Raw genomic sequence first — 17,585 nt, forward strand, 5'->3', positions numbered from 1 at the left:
ACTGCAGTTAAAAGGTCAAAATTTATTGCAATAGATTGGGGATAAAGGGAGACAAATAACCAAGGTTGTCCATGGAGGAGTCTTAACTTCGTGAAAGATGTTATCAAACCTGAAAAGAGAGGTTATAGAAAAGCAAAAAGTGATTGTTTGATTTTAAGTTCATAAAAGTACATCCGGTTTGACTAATGAAATAAATAGAGGGGCAATACGTAAAGATGTCCTTATTAACACAACATGTAATAGTGTAAGCCTTATGGATAATATGCAAATTGCATCTCCCAATATAGGAGTTTCAAGATAGGTGCATTCTTCTCTAATCATGCCCTATAAAGCTTCTAAAAGAAGTAAGAAGATGATGAGATATAATGTTGCTAAGATTAATGGCACTGCATCCAATAGATTCTATTTATTTCCCAAATTAACTTGAGGAGAAATACTACAACAACAAGCATATAAAGGGTAGGAAACCAAAAGGAGAAAAGAAGAAGAAAAACTAGAAGATAGCAATCTCAAATTGAAAAAAACAATAATAGCCTTCAACTAGGCCAAATGACAAGCTAATATCCTCAAAACTGCAAGAGTTAAACCATATTGGTAATGATTATTCAAGTCACAGTAATGGCAAGAAAGACTCAATATGTGTTTCAATAAGAATAAAGAAACAATACAACTATCTATCAGCGGGTCTACATGAACATCCTTGCAATAAAGGAAGAAAGAGAGTGAGGATGAAGAAATCTACAAAACCAGGAGGCTAAATTTAATATACAATTTTCCTTAAGTGATATGCAATAGCAAGGTATCATGTCCGCATAAGAAAAATGTTGATTGTGGCGATAAAAATAAACTTATAAGAAATTAATGGAGGCTTTAATGCATATATTAATGTCACTTTATTTAAGGTTTTATTTTCCCCCACCTATATTGTAATGTGCAAAAGAGTTATTGGCAAATGAGCCTTGAGTATACAACCAAACTCAATGGTTATCATTGTAATTAAAAAGGCATGTCTCCATAGTATGATTCTCTTTGACGAAGTATTTAGCAACACAAATTTGTTTCAAAATTTGTACCATGTTTGAATATTTTTAAAATTAGGGGGAGTTTGAAACATGTTTACTTTTTGCTTTACCCAAGGTATTGTCCAACTAAGTTTTCTTAGAAAATGTTTTTAATGTTGTAGCTTATAATAGGGGATTGTGCAATTTTTTCAATTAAATTTTTAACAGAGCACATTTCCATTTGATACACATCTAGTGTAGAGTGTTGTTGATAAATTAACAAAGTGTCCCCACCAAAAGAATACGGTGGAACTTGTAACTTATGAAATACTAGTTCATTTTATTGAGTTTTTATATTCATGTTTATATTATTTTTAGCCTATAATTATTGAAGCCCTGTAGATTGAATCCATATCTAAGCTTATAAGATACAAGTAGAAAGAAGAATTATCATCTCATTTTGTGTCTTAATTTTTTCCCTATCTTTTTTCTTCTTATTATTTCTTTTAGTTTTAAAACAAGATTGTAACTCTTTTATTTATTTAAAATGTAACCTACTTTACACTACTACAAATGGAGGGGAGAGAAAAGGGTAAAAGAAAATTAAAATAATAATAACAATATTTATTTTTATTAAATCCATTACAAGATCATTTATTTCAAATTACACAAAAAAATCCCACCATTTAGTTCAACTATAAGAGTGTGTAGATTCTAAGATTATTGAAATGGAGGTGCGCCTGAAAGGCAAGTACAAAGATTATTAATGCAGTTATAGTTGGGGCACACAGCACAAATACCCTGACAGTCTTCGATTTTACTGCATCTACATGAAATGACAGGTCCTCTTGCCTCTGCCATCATCTCTGAATCTGCAACCAAAATTCCCTTGTATTAAATTAAACGAAAAAGATAATATACATATCAAAGGAAAGAAAATAGTTGGACAAGAAGATACTAACGAGTTGCAAAGATTAAGATGACAGCGAATATAAACAAATTGAATGAAAACTTCTCCATCTCTTTATATCTAATCAACTATGGTTGTGGAAATGTAGAGCTTATGGCTTTAATATATATAGTATATTATTTTGTGTTGCATTTCTTTGGATTCTTTGAGACTGTCATGTTTTAATTTTTTTCCTTATGAAACAATGTCTAAAAAGGAAAGTAAATTAGCAAAACATCCTTGAGAAGATTTATGGAGATTTTGTTTACTAATTATCATTATTTTTTTCTAAATGTAGTCATGGAAATTAATGCTACCAAATATGGAATGCATGATGCCAATAATTTGATTATTAGTCCAACCGTTTAGAAACAAATGCGAATTATGTTCCAAATTTTTTATTTGTAGTCTTGGAGAAGAAAAGATTAAATTATATTTTTCTTGTTAGTCAAATTTATTTTTTTAAAATTGTCAAATATTAAAATACTAAAAACATTAAAATTTTGGAGATAGTACTGAAAGAAAGCGGACCAAAGGCCTGACCCCTTCTTACACCACTAGTTATATGCGTTTGAAAATAATATTAACTATTGTATCAAAATAAAAAATTTAAAGTTATTTAATAGGGTTGAACTGAGCCAAGAAATTCAATCTCAATCTCCATAGAAACCTTGAGAATTGAATGCTCCAATATAACTTCTTTGACTTTCACTTTTAAAATATAGACTTCATACAAGATAAAGATTAAACTGCTTTAATTAGCTTTACTAAATTTAATTAGGCTTGTTTATTTGATAAAACTTGAGTTGGATTCTCATACTTGACATCATGCTCAATTTTTGTGTTCCAAATCAAGTTCAAACTCAAATTGGAATTAGAATTATAATTAGAATTGAACATATTTGATGCATAGTTTTTATCATTACTAATTTTGTTCAAACACAATATACCTAAATAAAAGGATATTATAAATAAGACACAACTATAGCGCAATTAATGTATTATTTTTGTATTCACGTATATATCATATGAGGTTCTTTTTCATCAATTCAGTTGGTAACAAATTATCTCTCTTTTTTTGTTTAAAGTAAAATCACTTTTTTTTCTTTACAAATGGAAAATTTATAAGTTCAAATTAAATATTTTAATTCAACTCAAATCAACATCAAATAATCTATGCTGAAGATGATTGAAATATGTTTTTAGTACTTTATGCCACTGAAATTGTAACCTCCCCAAATTGGCCTAGACAGTAGGCCCGAGTTCGGAAGATTACATCGGCCACCGAGATGGCCTAGTGCAATCGAAGATTTTAAATAGTCACATTAAAACATTTGTTTATCTTTAGGTGATAAACCATAAAAGTAACATGTTTTAATCCCATGCTTGGCATGTTTTTGGATGATTTATTATATAATTTAGTGAATTTGATGCTCTTAATCCTTTAATTTCATGTTTCTATACTTAAGTGAGCATAAGGGAACAAAAGGAGCAGAAAACAGGCCAAAAACGGACAAAACAGGCTGATTTAAGGATCCATACAGCCAAGACCATTCCTACACGGGCTAAGCACACACCCGTGTACAGGGCCATGTGGCAGCCCGTGTCGATTTCGGACCCTGTTTCCCTAATACACAGAAAAAGCCAATTTTTAGGGTTTTTGAGCATTCTAAAGTTTATAAATACATACTAGAAGAGGACCAAAAAGGAGTACTCAGAGCTGAACGAAGAAAATACTCGAAGTACGCCAACGGATTCTGTAATATCCTGAATTAGGGCTTAATCGGAATAGTGGTTTTGTGACCACAAATTCGAGATAGAAATAATTATTTTATAATTATTTTGATGATTATGATATTATTGCATGATTGTGTGAAAATTTCATGATGAAATTCTATGCCTCAAGTGCTTAAATTGAAAGTAGGGACTAAATCGAATAAGTTGCAAAATTTGCATTCTAGAAGTTTTTAGTATGAAATTGCATTGAAATATTAATTAGTAGGTCTTAAATAGAAATTTTACCAATTTTAAGTTCATGGACAAAATTAGGACATGGAAGGAATTTTTGAAAGTTTAGTAAGGAGGGGCATTTTGGTCATTTGGATATTAAATGAAATAAAATGGGAAAAATAACACAAAATTGGTCATTATCCTCCTTAGTTGCTGCCGAATTCTCCCTCTCTCCATAGCTAGGGTTTCTTAAACTTTCAAGCTCCATATTAAGTGATTCCAAGCCCCGTTTTTAATCTTCTTTACGTTTTTGGAATCCTGAAAGCTCGATTAAGCTTATGCTAGCAATAATTCAACCTAGGGTTATATTTGGAAAAATACCCATAGGTGAAATTTGTGTATTTTGATGTTTTATGATAGAATATGGGGTTTTAAATTATGTTAGACAACTTGTGCTACTCGGTTTTGAGTGAAAACGAGTAAAAGGGCTTAATCGGCAAAAATACCTAATAGTCACAAGTATATGTTAGAGTGAGAATTTGATGTTGCCATAGAAGGGAAAAGTGATCAGCATGTTATAAAACATAAGAATAAGGAATAAAGTTTAATTCCCGAGCCTAGGGGCAAAAGTGTAATTATGCAAAAGTTTAGGGGCAAAAGTGTAATTTTCCAAAGTTCGTATTAAATGCTGTTTTGATGAATGTATGTATTAAATAAGATTAATTTGGTATTATAGATCAAGAGAAACGAGATTCAAGTCGCGATCGAGGAAAAGAAAAGATTGTGGACTAAATTGCAAAATCTTTATATTTTGGTACCAAGGTAAGTTCATGTGTAAATAATGTAGCATAATTGTTATTTTTAAGTTATTGATGTTAATTATATGATATGCTGATTTTTAATCGTGAAATATTATGCTTTATGGTTAATGTTGAGTAATATGCAAATTATGTTTACTACTTGATAAATATGAATTGCTACCGAGTATTGGTTCCGATATTCCATGGAAGACGACAAATGTGGGATCGAGGGAAAAAGCCTGTTTGAACCTTAGGAATAGATTAGGATACAAGTGACATGTCACTAGGATGGTTGAGCATCCGAACTCGTTGAATTGAGTCCGAGTTCACTTATGGATGCAAATGTCCGAACTCGTTGAGTTGAGTCCAAGTTCGTGAGATGTAACTAGGCATCCGAACTCGTTGAGTTGAGTCCGAGTTCATTTATGGATGCGAACGCCCGAGCTTGTTGAGTTGAGTCCGAGTTCACTTAGGGGCGGGTTACATGATTTCTTGATTACATATGTGGCACTTATGTGCAAATTATGCTTGTATCCGAGTTATATTCCGATGTGTTCGACGGGTGAAATTTCTAGTTTAATGGAAGAGCACTTAAGATATAAGTGACGTTTTGGGTAAGTGTTGTGAAATGGACACTTTGGACAGGTATGTTCTTAACCCTCGAGTTGGAAAAAGATACAACAACGATAAGATCGTAAGATGATGAATGATATTTAGAAATGTGATAAATGTTTTGGTGATACCATGTTAAGGTTGTTTGGTATGATTGTATTGTTATGTTACTTGTTATTTGCATATGAACTTACTAAGCATTTATATTTACTCCTTCCTTTTCATTCACTGTAGTTTTGAACAAGCCGGCTCAAGAATCGGGACAGGTCGAAAGTTCGATCACACTATCCAAAGGACTTTTATCTTGGTAAATGGCTTGTACAACTACTTAAGTATGGCATGTATAGCAATATACCTATTTTGTGTAAATAATTTTATGATATGGCCATGTTTGGTTGAGAAAATGTTTGATATTGATAAGTCATGGTGATTGCTAATTTAGATCATGTTTGATATTGTGGAAGTTTAATAGGTTATCTAGTTCATAAAAATTCATGGAAAGATGAAACTTGCCTTAAAACAGAATATTGCTACAGCAATGACATGAATTTGAAAAATCACTAAAAATAGTATAAGTGGAACTAAATGATGAGTAAGTTATGAAATTTAAGCTTAATGAGTCTATTTTCATGTGGATTGAACAAAACAGGCATATAAATTATATTTTATGAGATATTTAAACTTTTGTGAAACAGGGCCAGAGTGATTTCTGGATCCCCTATTATGACTTTAAAAATTCATAATAAATTTTAAAAAAATAATTAGAAGTTTTTCTTTACATGTACAGATTCCTTATTGAGTCTAGTTTTAATAGAAACAAACCTCATAGTCATTTAAATTCTTTATAAAGAGATATTTGATTCGTAATAAACAGAGTTAAGAGCAGTCAAACCCTAAAATAGGGGAGACTTTAATTAATAAACTGTACTAATTGGCCTAACAAAAAATTATAGAAAAAAATTAGTAAATAGATATATGAGTCTAAATTCAGGGAAAATTTACGGATCTTGATTTCAAGTTTTGTAACTCGAGATATGATTTTTCTTGTAACTGTGATGCGAGTAGCTAGAAAGCTGTGAATGTAGAAACAAATGATTTGAAGTTCTTAATTTGATAAATTATGTTCAGTAACCCCTCAAGCTCGACTCCGGCCATGGTCTCAGGCGTGGGGGCGTTACAGATTCAACTCAAAAGCTAGATCTCCTTCAAGACTGAAGATCTCCATTCAATTTCTTTCGAAGTTTTTGGGTTTCTTTATGTTTTGTTGTTTTCCTAATTTTGAGATGTTTTCCTTCCAAAGTATGAACTAAATTCCCTAGATACCTAGGGAGGATGAAACCTAAGACAGATCTTATTATTTGATTCTTTTGAATTACATGATAAATATTTGTTCTTGATCTCCATCATGTGTTCTTATTTCATGTTTTAATGTTTTCAGGATATTAAATCATGATTGATGTGCTTATTTAGTAGAGCAAAAGTCCCTGTTTAAGAGTAGATCTGGCATAATTGAGTGGAGTTGCATGCAATCCTAGAAATAGGACAACATAAATCTACCTGATTAGAGTCAAATCTAATAAGGGAATCCATAGATCAAGTTAATGTGACAATAGGGGTTTTAATTTGAAAGAGATTTTAATTAATCAACCTAGAGTCAGTTGTTTTTATTCTCGAAAGAGATTTTAACATAAGTTAGGGATTTCTACGGATTAAGTCAAGTGAATAAATCGTTTAATTGAGATTTAGAATAATAAGTGAAGTCTAGGTGGATTCTTTCCTGGGTATTGTCTCTCTCATCGGTTTTCTTCAAATATTTTCCTACTTTATTCTCTGTTTCGTCTTAGTAATTAGGTTTGTTAATATTAAGTTAAAATAAATCCCTTCAATTTATTCGGCTAGATAATAAAAAAATAGTAACTTCTAATACTTTTAGTCCCCATGGATATGATATTCCTGACTCACCATAGCTATACTACCATTCGATAGGTGTGCTTGCCTTTGTCATGATTTTAGTTAGTTAAGTGAATCCACATCAAGTTTTTGGCACCATTGCCGGGACTAAAATATTAGGAACATTATTTTTTTATTACTTTAGCCATTTTTATTTTTATTGCATTTTATTTTTGTTTTAATTTTTATTTACTAACTTTTCTTTTATTTGCTTTTGGAAAGTTTCTTTAGTTTATGACTAGAAGAAACCCGTTAGGACCACATTTATTTAACACTAAAATTGAAAGTACAGCTTGCAGAAATCGTAGAGAAGTAAGTCAGAACTGACAAAGTACAGTGGAAGAGCAAGAGGACATTACTGAGGAGATGGCTAATAATCAGAATAATCAGCTACTTCCTGTGGATCCTCCAAATCCAAATCCTGCTCCTCGTACTATGTACGATTATGCCAAGCCCAATTTAACTGGGGCTGAATCGAGTATTGTTAGACCTGCTATGGCTGTAAATAATTTTGAACTGAAACCTAACACTATTCAAATGGTTCAATAGTTTGTTCAGTTCAATGGTTTACAGGATGAAGACCCAAATACTCATTTGGCTAATTTTTTGGAATTTTGTGACACTTTCAAGATCAGTGACGTTTCTGATGACGCTATTCGCTTATGGTTATTCCTCTTCTCGTTGAGAAATAAAGCTAAGTAGTGGTTGAACTCCCTACGATGAGGTTCTATCACTACTTGGGATCAAATGACCGAGAAATTTTTACTGTAGTACTTCCCACCGGCTAAGACAGCCAAATTGAGGAATGATACCTCTTTCTTTGTACAGATGGATTTAGAGACCTTATATGATGCATGGGAGTGGTATAAAGATTTATTGAGAAGGTGCCTTCACCATGGGTTACCTCTATGGCTATAGGTTTAAACTTTCCACAATGGTTTGAGCCCCTCAACTAGGCAAATGGTCAATGTAGCCGCCGGTGATACTATAAATAATAAAACACCTGAGGAGGTTTATGAGTTTATAGAGGAATGTCACTGAATAATTATCAGTGGCATGTCATAAAGACAAAGTTGACAAAAGCAGTTATTGTTTTTAACGTTGATTAAGTCACCAGGTTATCAAACCAGGTAGAACTCTTGAATGAAAAGATTGATGGTTTATGTGTTTCTACACAGGTAAATCCGGTGATGCAGTGTGACACAAGTGGAGGTGGAATAAACAATATAGAATATTTACCCTACGGTCCTAGCATGGAGAATGAGTAGAAAAATTATATGGGTAATAATTCTAGACCTCAAAGCAACGCTTACAGTAACACTTATAATGTAGGTTGGAGGAACCATCCAAATTTCTCATGGGGAGGTCAAGGAAATCAAAGACCACCACCCCCTCCAAGTTTTCAGCAACAACCTTATCTGCCAGAAAAGAAATCAAACCTTGAAGAGATGTTGGAAAAATTTATTTCGATGTCAGAGACTCATTTCCAAAACATCGAGACAGCTTTGAAAATCAGCAAACGCCGATTTAAGGGCTTGAAAATCAAATTGGGCAGCTTGCTAAATTAGTTTTCGAAAGGCAACAAGGTAGTTTACCTAGTAACACTAAACCCAACCCAAAAGAACATGGGAAAGCAGTTACATTAAGGAATGAGAAAGTGTTGACTGAACCTGAAAAGAAGCTGCCACAGAAATCTAATAAGGAAAAGGACGAGAAGGTAAAACTCGAAGTGAGTGTAACCCAATACTCAAGGAATATAAATCACCAGTCCCATATCCCATGAAATTGAAGACCGCATAGATGCACAATTAGGTAAATTTCTTGAACTTTTTAAACAATTCCATATTAACTTACCTTTTGTTGAAGTTATTTCACAGATGCCTACATATGCAAAATTTCTAAAAGAGTTATTAACAAATAAAAGGAAGTTTGAAGAGATATCTATTGTGGAACTCAATGAAGAATGTTTTTCTATTCTCCAAAATAAACTACCAACCAAACTAAAAGATCCAGGAAATTTTACTATTCCCTGTTTAATTGGTAGTTTAAATATTGAGAAGGCATTAGCTGATTTAGGTGTTGGCATTAATTTGAAGCCTTATAAAATGTTCAAGTAGCTTGGTCTTGGGGAACCAAAACCCACTAGGATGAGTATTCAATTAGCTGATATATCTATTAAATATCCTAGGGGTATTATTGAAGATGTGCTTGTAAAAGTAGATAAATTCATATTCCCTGTTGATTTTTTTGTGCTTGACATGGATGAAGATGTTGAAGTGCCTTTAATTTTAGGTCACCCATTTTTAGCCACTGCTAGGGCTGTTATTGATGTGGGTGACGGTAAACCTGTGTTTAGGGTAGGTGATGTAACACCCCTAACCCATGTCCATTGCCGAGAGAGTTACGAGGCATTACCGAACTTATCACATCATAACATATACATATCTCATACATTTATACTTTCAAATACATACATAATTCATGTACAATCATATTGTCCCTTATAAGACTCTATGAGATCTTAAAACATGCTTGGAAGAGATTCGGGACTAAACTGTTAGCATTTGAAAACTTTAGGAAACTTAGAAAATTTTCTTGAATGTAAAGGTCAAACCCCAGTGTGCCTCACATAGGCACCAGACATGTCCGTGTCATAGACTGTGTGGAAACAAGACATACATACTGACTTGTGTCACACGGTCGACCACACGTGTAACAGCCCGTTTTTAGGGTTAATCGAAACAGTGGTTTCAGGGCCACAAAATCCGACGAGTAGGTTTGTAAATATTAAATTTAATATTTATGAGCTAATTGTGATTTTAAAAAAAAATATTTTTGATATTGTGATTTTTGTTTTATAAGCGATTTATTAAGTTCAAGTAGTATGACCCTAAGGTCAAGTGGGTTTAGAAAATGAGGTATCGAGACCTTGTTTCTATAAACCGAGTCGTAAATATTTTTATAAATATTTACGTAGTGGCAATAAGATGGTATTAAAGTTTCGTTGAAAAATTGTATCGTTTCGATAGTTAATTAAGCAAAAAGGACTAAATTGCGTAAAGTGCAAAAGTTCTGTTCTATAAGCTAAAGGTATTAAATAGATATAGAACTTAAAAGTGAAAGTCCTTGTTTGGTAATTAGCCCATTAAAGAGGTAATGGGATATGATGGCTTGGCATTTGGTGTAATAAATAAAGTGTATAAAGGTTAATATTGTAAATTGGTTAAAAATAATAATAAAATGAATAAAATAAAAGAATCAAGGTGTCATCTTTTTCATTCTCTTTTTACCAGTCGAATATGAAGCTTGAGAAGCCATGGAAGAAGCTTCCAACTTTCGGCTAATGCATGGTAGGCATTTCTAGTCCCGTTTTTAATTATTTTTATATTTTCGGGATCGTTGTTGCTTAATCTATCTAATGAGGGGGCTATTTTGCAAAACCATTGAATAGTTTGATATTTTCCATTGATGAGTATAATAGGGTTTTGAAGTTTAATGGAAGAATATGAGTCCTTGTTGATAGTTAACACTTTTTGTTAAGTGAATTTTTGTAAAATTGACAATTAAGGGCTAAATTGATAAATGTGAAAACTTTGTGGTTAAAATGTCAAATAAATGAAATGTGTGGGCTGCTAGAGACACTAGTGATATTCTTCTATAGTATAATTTTACTCAATTTCATGAATTTGCATTTTTATGATATAGGGACTAAATTGTAAAGAAGTTGAAATATTAGGGGCAAAACTATAATTTTGCCATAAAGTGAATTATGGACTGTTTTGATACCATGAACATTTGGCTAAGCTTAATTATGGTTAAAATGGTTAATTTGCATGTTTTGAGCTCAGAGACTAAAATGAATAAAAGTAAAACTTTAGGGGTAATTTTGTAAAAATGACAAAAATGACCAAATTGTATGAAATGAGGTGTTTACTGTCTAAATTAATATACTGAATGAAATTGTTAATTTAGATCAAGATCGGGTAGAAAATCGAGGAAAATGAGAAAATTACCAAAATACCCCTGAACTTTGGTATCTCTACAATTTAGCCAGGTAAGTTCGTATGCAATAAGCATTGTTAAATTTATGTTTCTAATGCTTTGATTTCGTATAAATTGTATATACGTGAATATTTTAATGTCTGACGACATATCGACAAAATGTGACACTTAGTGTGCGGGGCAATCAAATATGGTACTCAGTGTACGAAATATTGAGAATGGCACTTAATGTGCGAGATATTGAGAATGACACTTAGTGTGAAAAATATTGAATGATTAAATAGAGCAAAGTGAATAGGTATAAATGCTATATTATATGAATTGTTTATGAGACGACTTTATAATGGTGTTATATCCGGGCTAAGTCCCGAAGGCATTCGTGTTGGTGTTATATCCAGGCTAAGTCCTGAAGGCATTCATGTTGGTGTTATATCCGAGCTAAGTCCCGAAGGCATTCGTGTTGGTGTTATATTCGGGCTAAAGTCCCGCAGGCTTTGTGCTGGTATTATATCCGGGCTTAAAGTCCCGCATGCTTTGTGGTGGTGATTGGATTTGGGTTTTAAACCTAGCAGACTTAATGCCGATGATTGGAGTAAGATTATGATTTCGAATGTTCATAGTAAACTACCATTGAATATGTTCAATGCATTAAGTTGGTCAGGTATTTATTATATACTTTTATATGTTAGATTGATCGGAATTGAATCATGAATGCGAAATGAGAAGTATATGTGAAAATCTCATATGTGTATGTGTGTATTCGGTTATGGTGAAAGGTTACATGAGATTGATTTGGTGATATACATGTTAAATAATATGAATTCAAAGAATGTGTAATAAATCTGCTTGGGATAGCAGCAGTAACGTGATTTCGGAAAATCACCATAAATTGTGGGAGTTGAGTTAGAGCTTGAATAAATTATGTCATGAAATCTTAATGAGTATATTTTCTTATAAAAGAAACCGTGTAAGCAAAAGAATTGCAAATAATGAGATATTTGAAGTGGCATGGAGCAGAGTCAAAATGACTTGAGGTCCCTGTTCATTTTCGAAAATCATTATAAATGGTACAAAAATGGTTATAAGATAAAATTTATATTCTTAGACTCCTTAATGAGTCTAGTTTCAAATTAAATAAATGATAACATATTTTGAATTCTGTATAATGAGAAATTTGATTTATAGTGAAGAGTGGTCAGAATAGTCAAATAGTGAAATAAGGGAAAACTTTAAGAAAAATCTGGTATTGATTGATCAAACCAAAAATTCTGAAAATTTGATGGATGGAAGATATATGAGTCTATTTTCAGGGAAAATTAACGGCACTTGATTTTGAGTTTCTTAGCTCCAGTTATAAATAATTTAGTGACTGCTGCTCAGGAAGACAACTTGTAGTGAATTTGTGATTTTGTTGCAAACATGGTTAAAACTTGTTAATAAGATGCTTTTCGAGTTCTTATGATCTTATTTTTGATTTCAATATTTGGTTTTAATTCAGTTCAGATTCAAGTGAGGTGAATTTGCTACATATGCATTATGTTCATGGATACTTGGCCAAAATGGAAATTAACTAGGAATGATTTCTTGAAAATTTGAATAATCGATCTATAAGTAAATTAATTGTTTGCATTGCTTAAAACTTACTAAGCATTGAAGCTTACTCCGTGTTCTCTTTTCCATTTCTTATAGGTTTATACTTTAGCTCGAGTTGGAAGGGCCGGAGATATCATCACACTATCGAGTCATTATGTGAGTTGAGAAGATTGTATATCATCATGGTTTAAGGCATGTATAGGATAGACTATAGGTAGAATGATATTTCGACTTGTATACATTATAGCCATGCGAAGATGGCTTGCTCATTTTGTTTAGAGAAGCCTTATAATTGAACTAATGTGGTGAAATGTTTTAGTTATAACTTGATAGTATTTAAATTGTTATTAGATATTTGGTTATGTTTTGATAGTGAGTCATTTTGGAAATTTATAAGAGCTCCTATGGAAAATCAATGAGACATGTTTACATTGTTGATAATTTATGTCTGGTAAGTATCTTTGACCTTATAGAAGTTTTGTTCAGTCAAGTAATACCTCATAACCTTATTCTGGCGACGGATACGGGTTAGGAGTGTTATAACACGCCTGTGTGCCACACATGGCCAATAGACACGCCCATGTGTCTAAGTCATGTAACTCACTGACTTATTTTAACTAAGCTTCAACAGACACACGATCGAATCACACGCCCATGTGCTCAACTGTGTGGACGAGAAATAGGCTTGTTTTAAGCTACTTTTCCTCACCCAAACATCAATCACCTAAGCTCACATATATCACCTTACGTTAATTCAATTTGGCAATCAAAACAACCATTTCAAATACACATTATAAGCCATTACAAAACCAAACATTTATATACTCAAATCAATTCCATTTATGCATTCAACCATATACCAAACTAATATAATTCATTAGCCAATATACACATATAACCTATTCAATAATTCAACCTTAAACATCCAAGTACCAACTATTATTCAAACAGTTTTGATTCAAATTTTTATCATATATCCAAACCATTTGCATATCCTCATTCCATCAACTACTTACCAAAACATGCCATATCTAGTACACATAAACATAACCCAATATTTAACCAAGTTAAGCCAAATAACATGGCTTAAACACATTAATACATATAGCTTCAATAGCTAAAATAACTTATACCTCTCATATAATCAACTAGCCTATACATGCCATATTACCAATTTCAAAGAGTTTAAAATTATCAAATCAACTTTTGGATAGTGTGATGAAATCTTGGATGACTTTCAACCCGACCAAGCTTTCAAATCACCGTAAAATATAGAAAATAAGCAGAGTAAGCTAATAAGCTTAGTAAGCTTGTATGACTAGTATGTAATATATACAATTTAACAATTAATTCACAATTAGATAAGTGATAAACCGTATTTTATACATATTTTTACCCCATGTTTAACGCATTTTATGGATGATTTCCTATTAGAATTGGTGAATTCGATGCTCCTAATGCTTTAATTTCATGTTTTATACTTAGAAGAGCATAGGAGAGTGAAAGGAATGAGAAACAGGCCAAAACCAGGGAAAATAGGCCAAAGTACGAAATCAACACGGCCTGGACCTCCTCACACGGGCAGACCACATGGCCGTGTCAATTTCGTAGGCTCGAGCACGGCCTGAAGTAATCGCATACGGGGTGTGTTACACGGGCGTGTCCCTGCCAAGCCCAAGTTGAGTCCAACTTGGAAAAAGCTAATTTTGAGTGCTTTTAGGCATTCCAAAGCCTATAAATACACCCTAGAGGAGGAAGAAAAGTGGGGCACAGAATAGGGATAAGGAATTACTCCAAGGAAGTCGATTGATCCATCTCAGAAGCCGGATTCACCACCAAGACTGAAGATCTCTTCTGAATTTCTCCTTCAGGAGTTTTGGGTTTTCTTTATGTTTTGTATTCTTTATTATTCTGAGATGTTTTCCTTTTTAGTTATGAACTAAATCCCCTAAATACCTAAGGGGAATGAAGCCTAAGACGAATCTTGTTATTGTTTTCTGAATTGTATGATAAATATTTAACTTGTTCTTAATTATGTGTTTTTAATTCTTGTTTTGATATCCCAGGATATTGATTCAAGATAAGCTCTTATTCAAAAGAGGAATAGACCCTGTCTAAGAGTACATTTGTCATAATTAAGCGGAGTTGATTGCACGCCTAGACATAGGGTGATAAGATTTTGCCGGATTAGGGTGAAATCTAATAAGGGGATCCATAGATCGAGTTAATGCAACCCTAGGGTGTTAATTAGAGAAATGTCTCAATTATTCAATCTAGGGATTAGACATTATTAGTCTTGAATAGGGATAATAACATAACTTAGGGATCTCTACGGAACAAGTTAAATGAATAAATCGTCCGATTCGGAGCCAGAAGAACAAGTATAGTCTAGGTGGATTTTTCCTTAGGTATTGTCTTAGTTCAATCGATTTTCCAAAAAGCAATTCCCCAATTCTATTCTCTGTGAATTCTTAGTTTAGATAATTAGTTAGTTAAAACAAAAACCTCTTTATTCTTGGGCTAGATAATAAAAAGACAGTTATTACTAGTAGTTTTATTTCCCTTGGGTTCGACAATCCGGTCTTGCTAAAACTATACTACTGTTCGATAGGTACACTTGCCTACATCGCGATAATAGTTAGTTTCAAGAACGATTAATTATAAATATTTAAAACCTGTCACGAGTGATCAAGTTTTTGGCGCTGTTGCCGGGGAACTAAAATATTAGGAACACTCAATTTTTATTACTTTAGCCATTTATTTTTCTTGCAATCTAATTTTATTTTTAATTTTATTCTAATTTACTAATTTTCTTTTTCTTTCTTCTGACAGGTTTTTATAGTTTATGACTAGAAGAAACCCATCAGGACCACTACTTTTTGACGAAGAAATCGATCGTACAGTCCACAGAAACCAAAGAGAAATAAGGTGAAGTCTAAGATACACAGAGAACGAGCAAAAAGACAATACTCAACTCCCAACCGAAGAGATGGCTGAAAACCAAGACAATTAGCTACCTCCTGCAATTGCGGTTAATCAAAATCCTGCTCCACGCACTATGTATGATTATGCTAAACCTTCTTTAACAGGAACAGAATCGAGCATAGTTAGACCTGCTATGGCTGCAAATACGTTTGAACTAAAACCTAACACTATTTAAATGATACAACAATTTTTTCAGTTTGATGGTTTGCAGGATGAAGATCCCAACGCTCACTTAGCAAACTTTTTGGAACTATGAGATACATTTAAAATTAATGGCGTTTCTGAAGATGCCATTCGTCTTCGATTATTCCCTTTCTCATTGAGGAACAAAGCTAAATAGTGGTTGAACTCGTTACCACGAGGGTCAATTACTACTTGGGAACAAATACCGAAAAATTTTTACTAAAATATTTTCCGTAGGCTAAAACAGCTAAATTTCGTAATGATATCTCTTCTTTTGTGCAGATGGATTTAGAAACACTCTACGATGCATGGGAGAGATACAAGGACCTTTTGAGAATGTGCCCTTACCATGGGTTACCGCTTTGGCTTCAGGTTCAAACATTCCATAATGGCCTGAATCCTTCGACTCGGCAAATGGTTGACCCAGCTACTGGCGGAACCATCAATAATAAAACACCTGAAGATGCTTATGAGTTCATAGAGGAGATGTCATTGAATAACTATCAGTGACAAGTCATGAGGACAAAGCCAATGAAAACAGCCGGTGTTTATAACGTTGATTTGGTCACCATGCTCTCTAATCAAGTAGAACTCTTGAATAAGAAAATTGATGGTTTTCTTAGTTCTTCACAGGTTCACCCAGTAATGCAATGCGAAACAAGTGGAGGTGGAACAAGTCATTTAGAATACCAACCTTATGACCACAACCTCGATAACGAGCAATTAAATTACATGGGTAATAATCCTCGACCTCAAAACAATCCATATAGAAAAACTTACAATGTAGGTTGGAGAAACCACCCTAATTTCTCGTGGGGCAGTCAAGGAAATCAAAGACCACAACCACCTTCACGCTACCAACAACCACCCTACCAACAGGAAAAGAAGCCAAACCTTGAAGAGATGCTCACAAAGTTTATCTCGGTGTCAGAAACCCGTTTCCAGAACATTGAGATAGCACTTAAAAATCAACAAGTGTCGATCCAAGGGCTCGAAACTCAGATAGGCCATCTTTCCAAACTAATCTCCAAACAACCACAAGGGAGCTTGCCAAGCAATACCGAACCTAACCCAAGGGAACAACTCAACGCGATTAACGTTCAAGACGAAGAAGGATTTGTTGAGCCTGAGCTAGAACCGAGGCAAGAACCTGTGGTAAGCAAAGGTCAATGTGAGGTAGATCACAATAAAAACAAATCGGTGAATGTCGAATGTAAACCTCGTGTGCCATACCCCAATGCGACAAGGAAAGACCACTCAGATGAACAATTTGGTAAATTACTTAAACTCTTAAACAAATTACATATTAACTTACCGTTTATTGAAGCTCTATCACAGATGCCAAACGCAATGAAATTTTTAAAGGAGCTTTTAGCAAATAAGTGGAAGATGGAAGAGGCATTGCATGTGGAGCTAAACGCAGTTTGCTCAGCTATTTTCCAGAATAAACTACCTAACAAACTTAAAGATCTAGGGAGTTTTACAATTCCTTGCTTAATTGGTAGTTTAGATGTTAATAATGCATTAGATGATTTGGGGGCTAGTATTAACGTCATGCCT

The 17,585-nt window shown here is 33.3% G+C and overlaps 1 long non-coding RNA gene and 2 other non-coding genes across 3 annotated transcripts; all 3 read right to left on the reverse strand.

Annotated features, from left to right (window-relative positions):
• Positions 1-1,604: 1,604 nt before the first annotated feature.
• On the reverse strand, positions 1,605-2,060 carry LOC108479044 (uncharacterized). Its single transcript, XR_001870393.2, has 2 exons — positions 1,964-2,060; positions 1,605-1,873 (listed from the first exon to the last, which is right to left on the reverse strand). It is a non-coding gene; the product is annotated as an uncharacterized LOC108479044 (long non-coding RNA).
• A 5,997-nt stretch (positions 2,061-8,057) lies between these two features.
• On the reverse strand, positions 8,058-8,164 carry LOC128285923 (small nucleolar RNA R71). Its single transcript, XR_008276470.1, has one exon. It is a non-coding gene; the product is annotated as a small nucleolar RNA R71 (small nucleolar RNA).
• Positions 8,165-16,274: 8,110 nt separating this feature from the next.
• Positions 16,275-16,381, reverse strand: LOC128286140 (small nucleolar RNA R71). Its single transcript, XR_008276685.1, has one exon. It is a non-coding gene; the product is annotated as a small nucleolar RNA R71 (small nucleolar RNA).
• Between the last annotated feature and the right edge of the window lie 1,204 nt (positions 16,382-17,585).

Source organism: Gossypium arboreum, chromosome 12 (assembly GCF_025698485.1).
Source record: "Gossypium arboreum isolate Shixiya-1 chromosome 12, ASM2569848v2, whole genome shotgun sequence".
Taxonomy (NCBI): Eukaryota; Viridiplantae; Streptophyta; class Magnoliopsida; order Malvales; family Malvaceae; genus Gossypium; species Gossypium arboreum.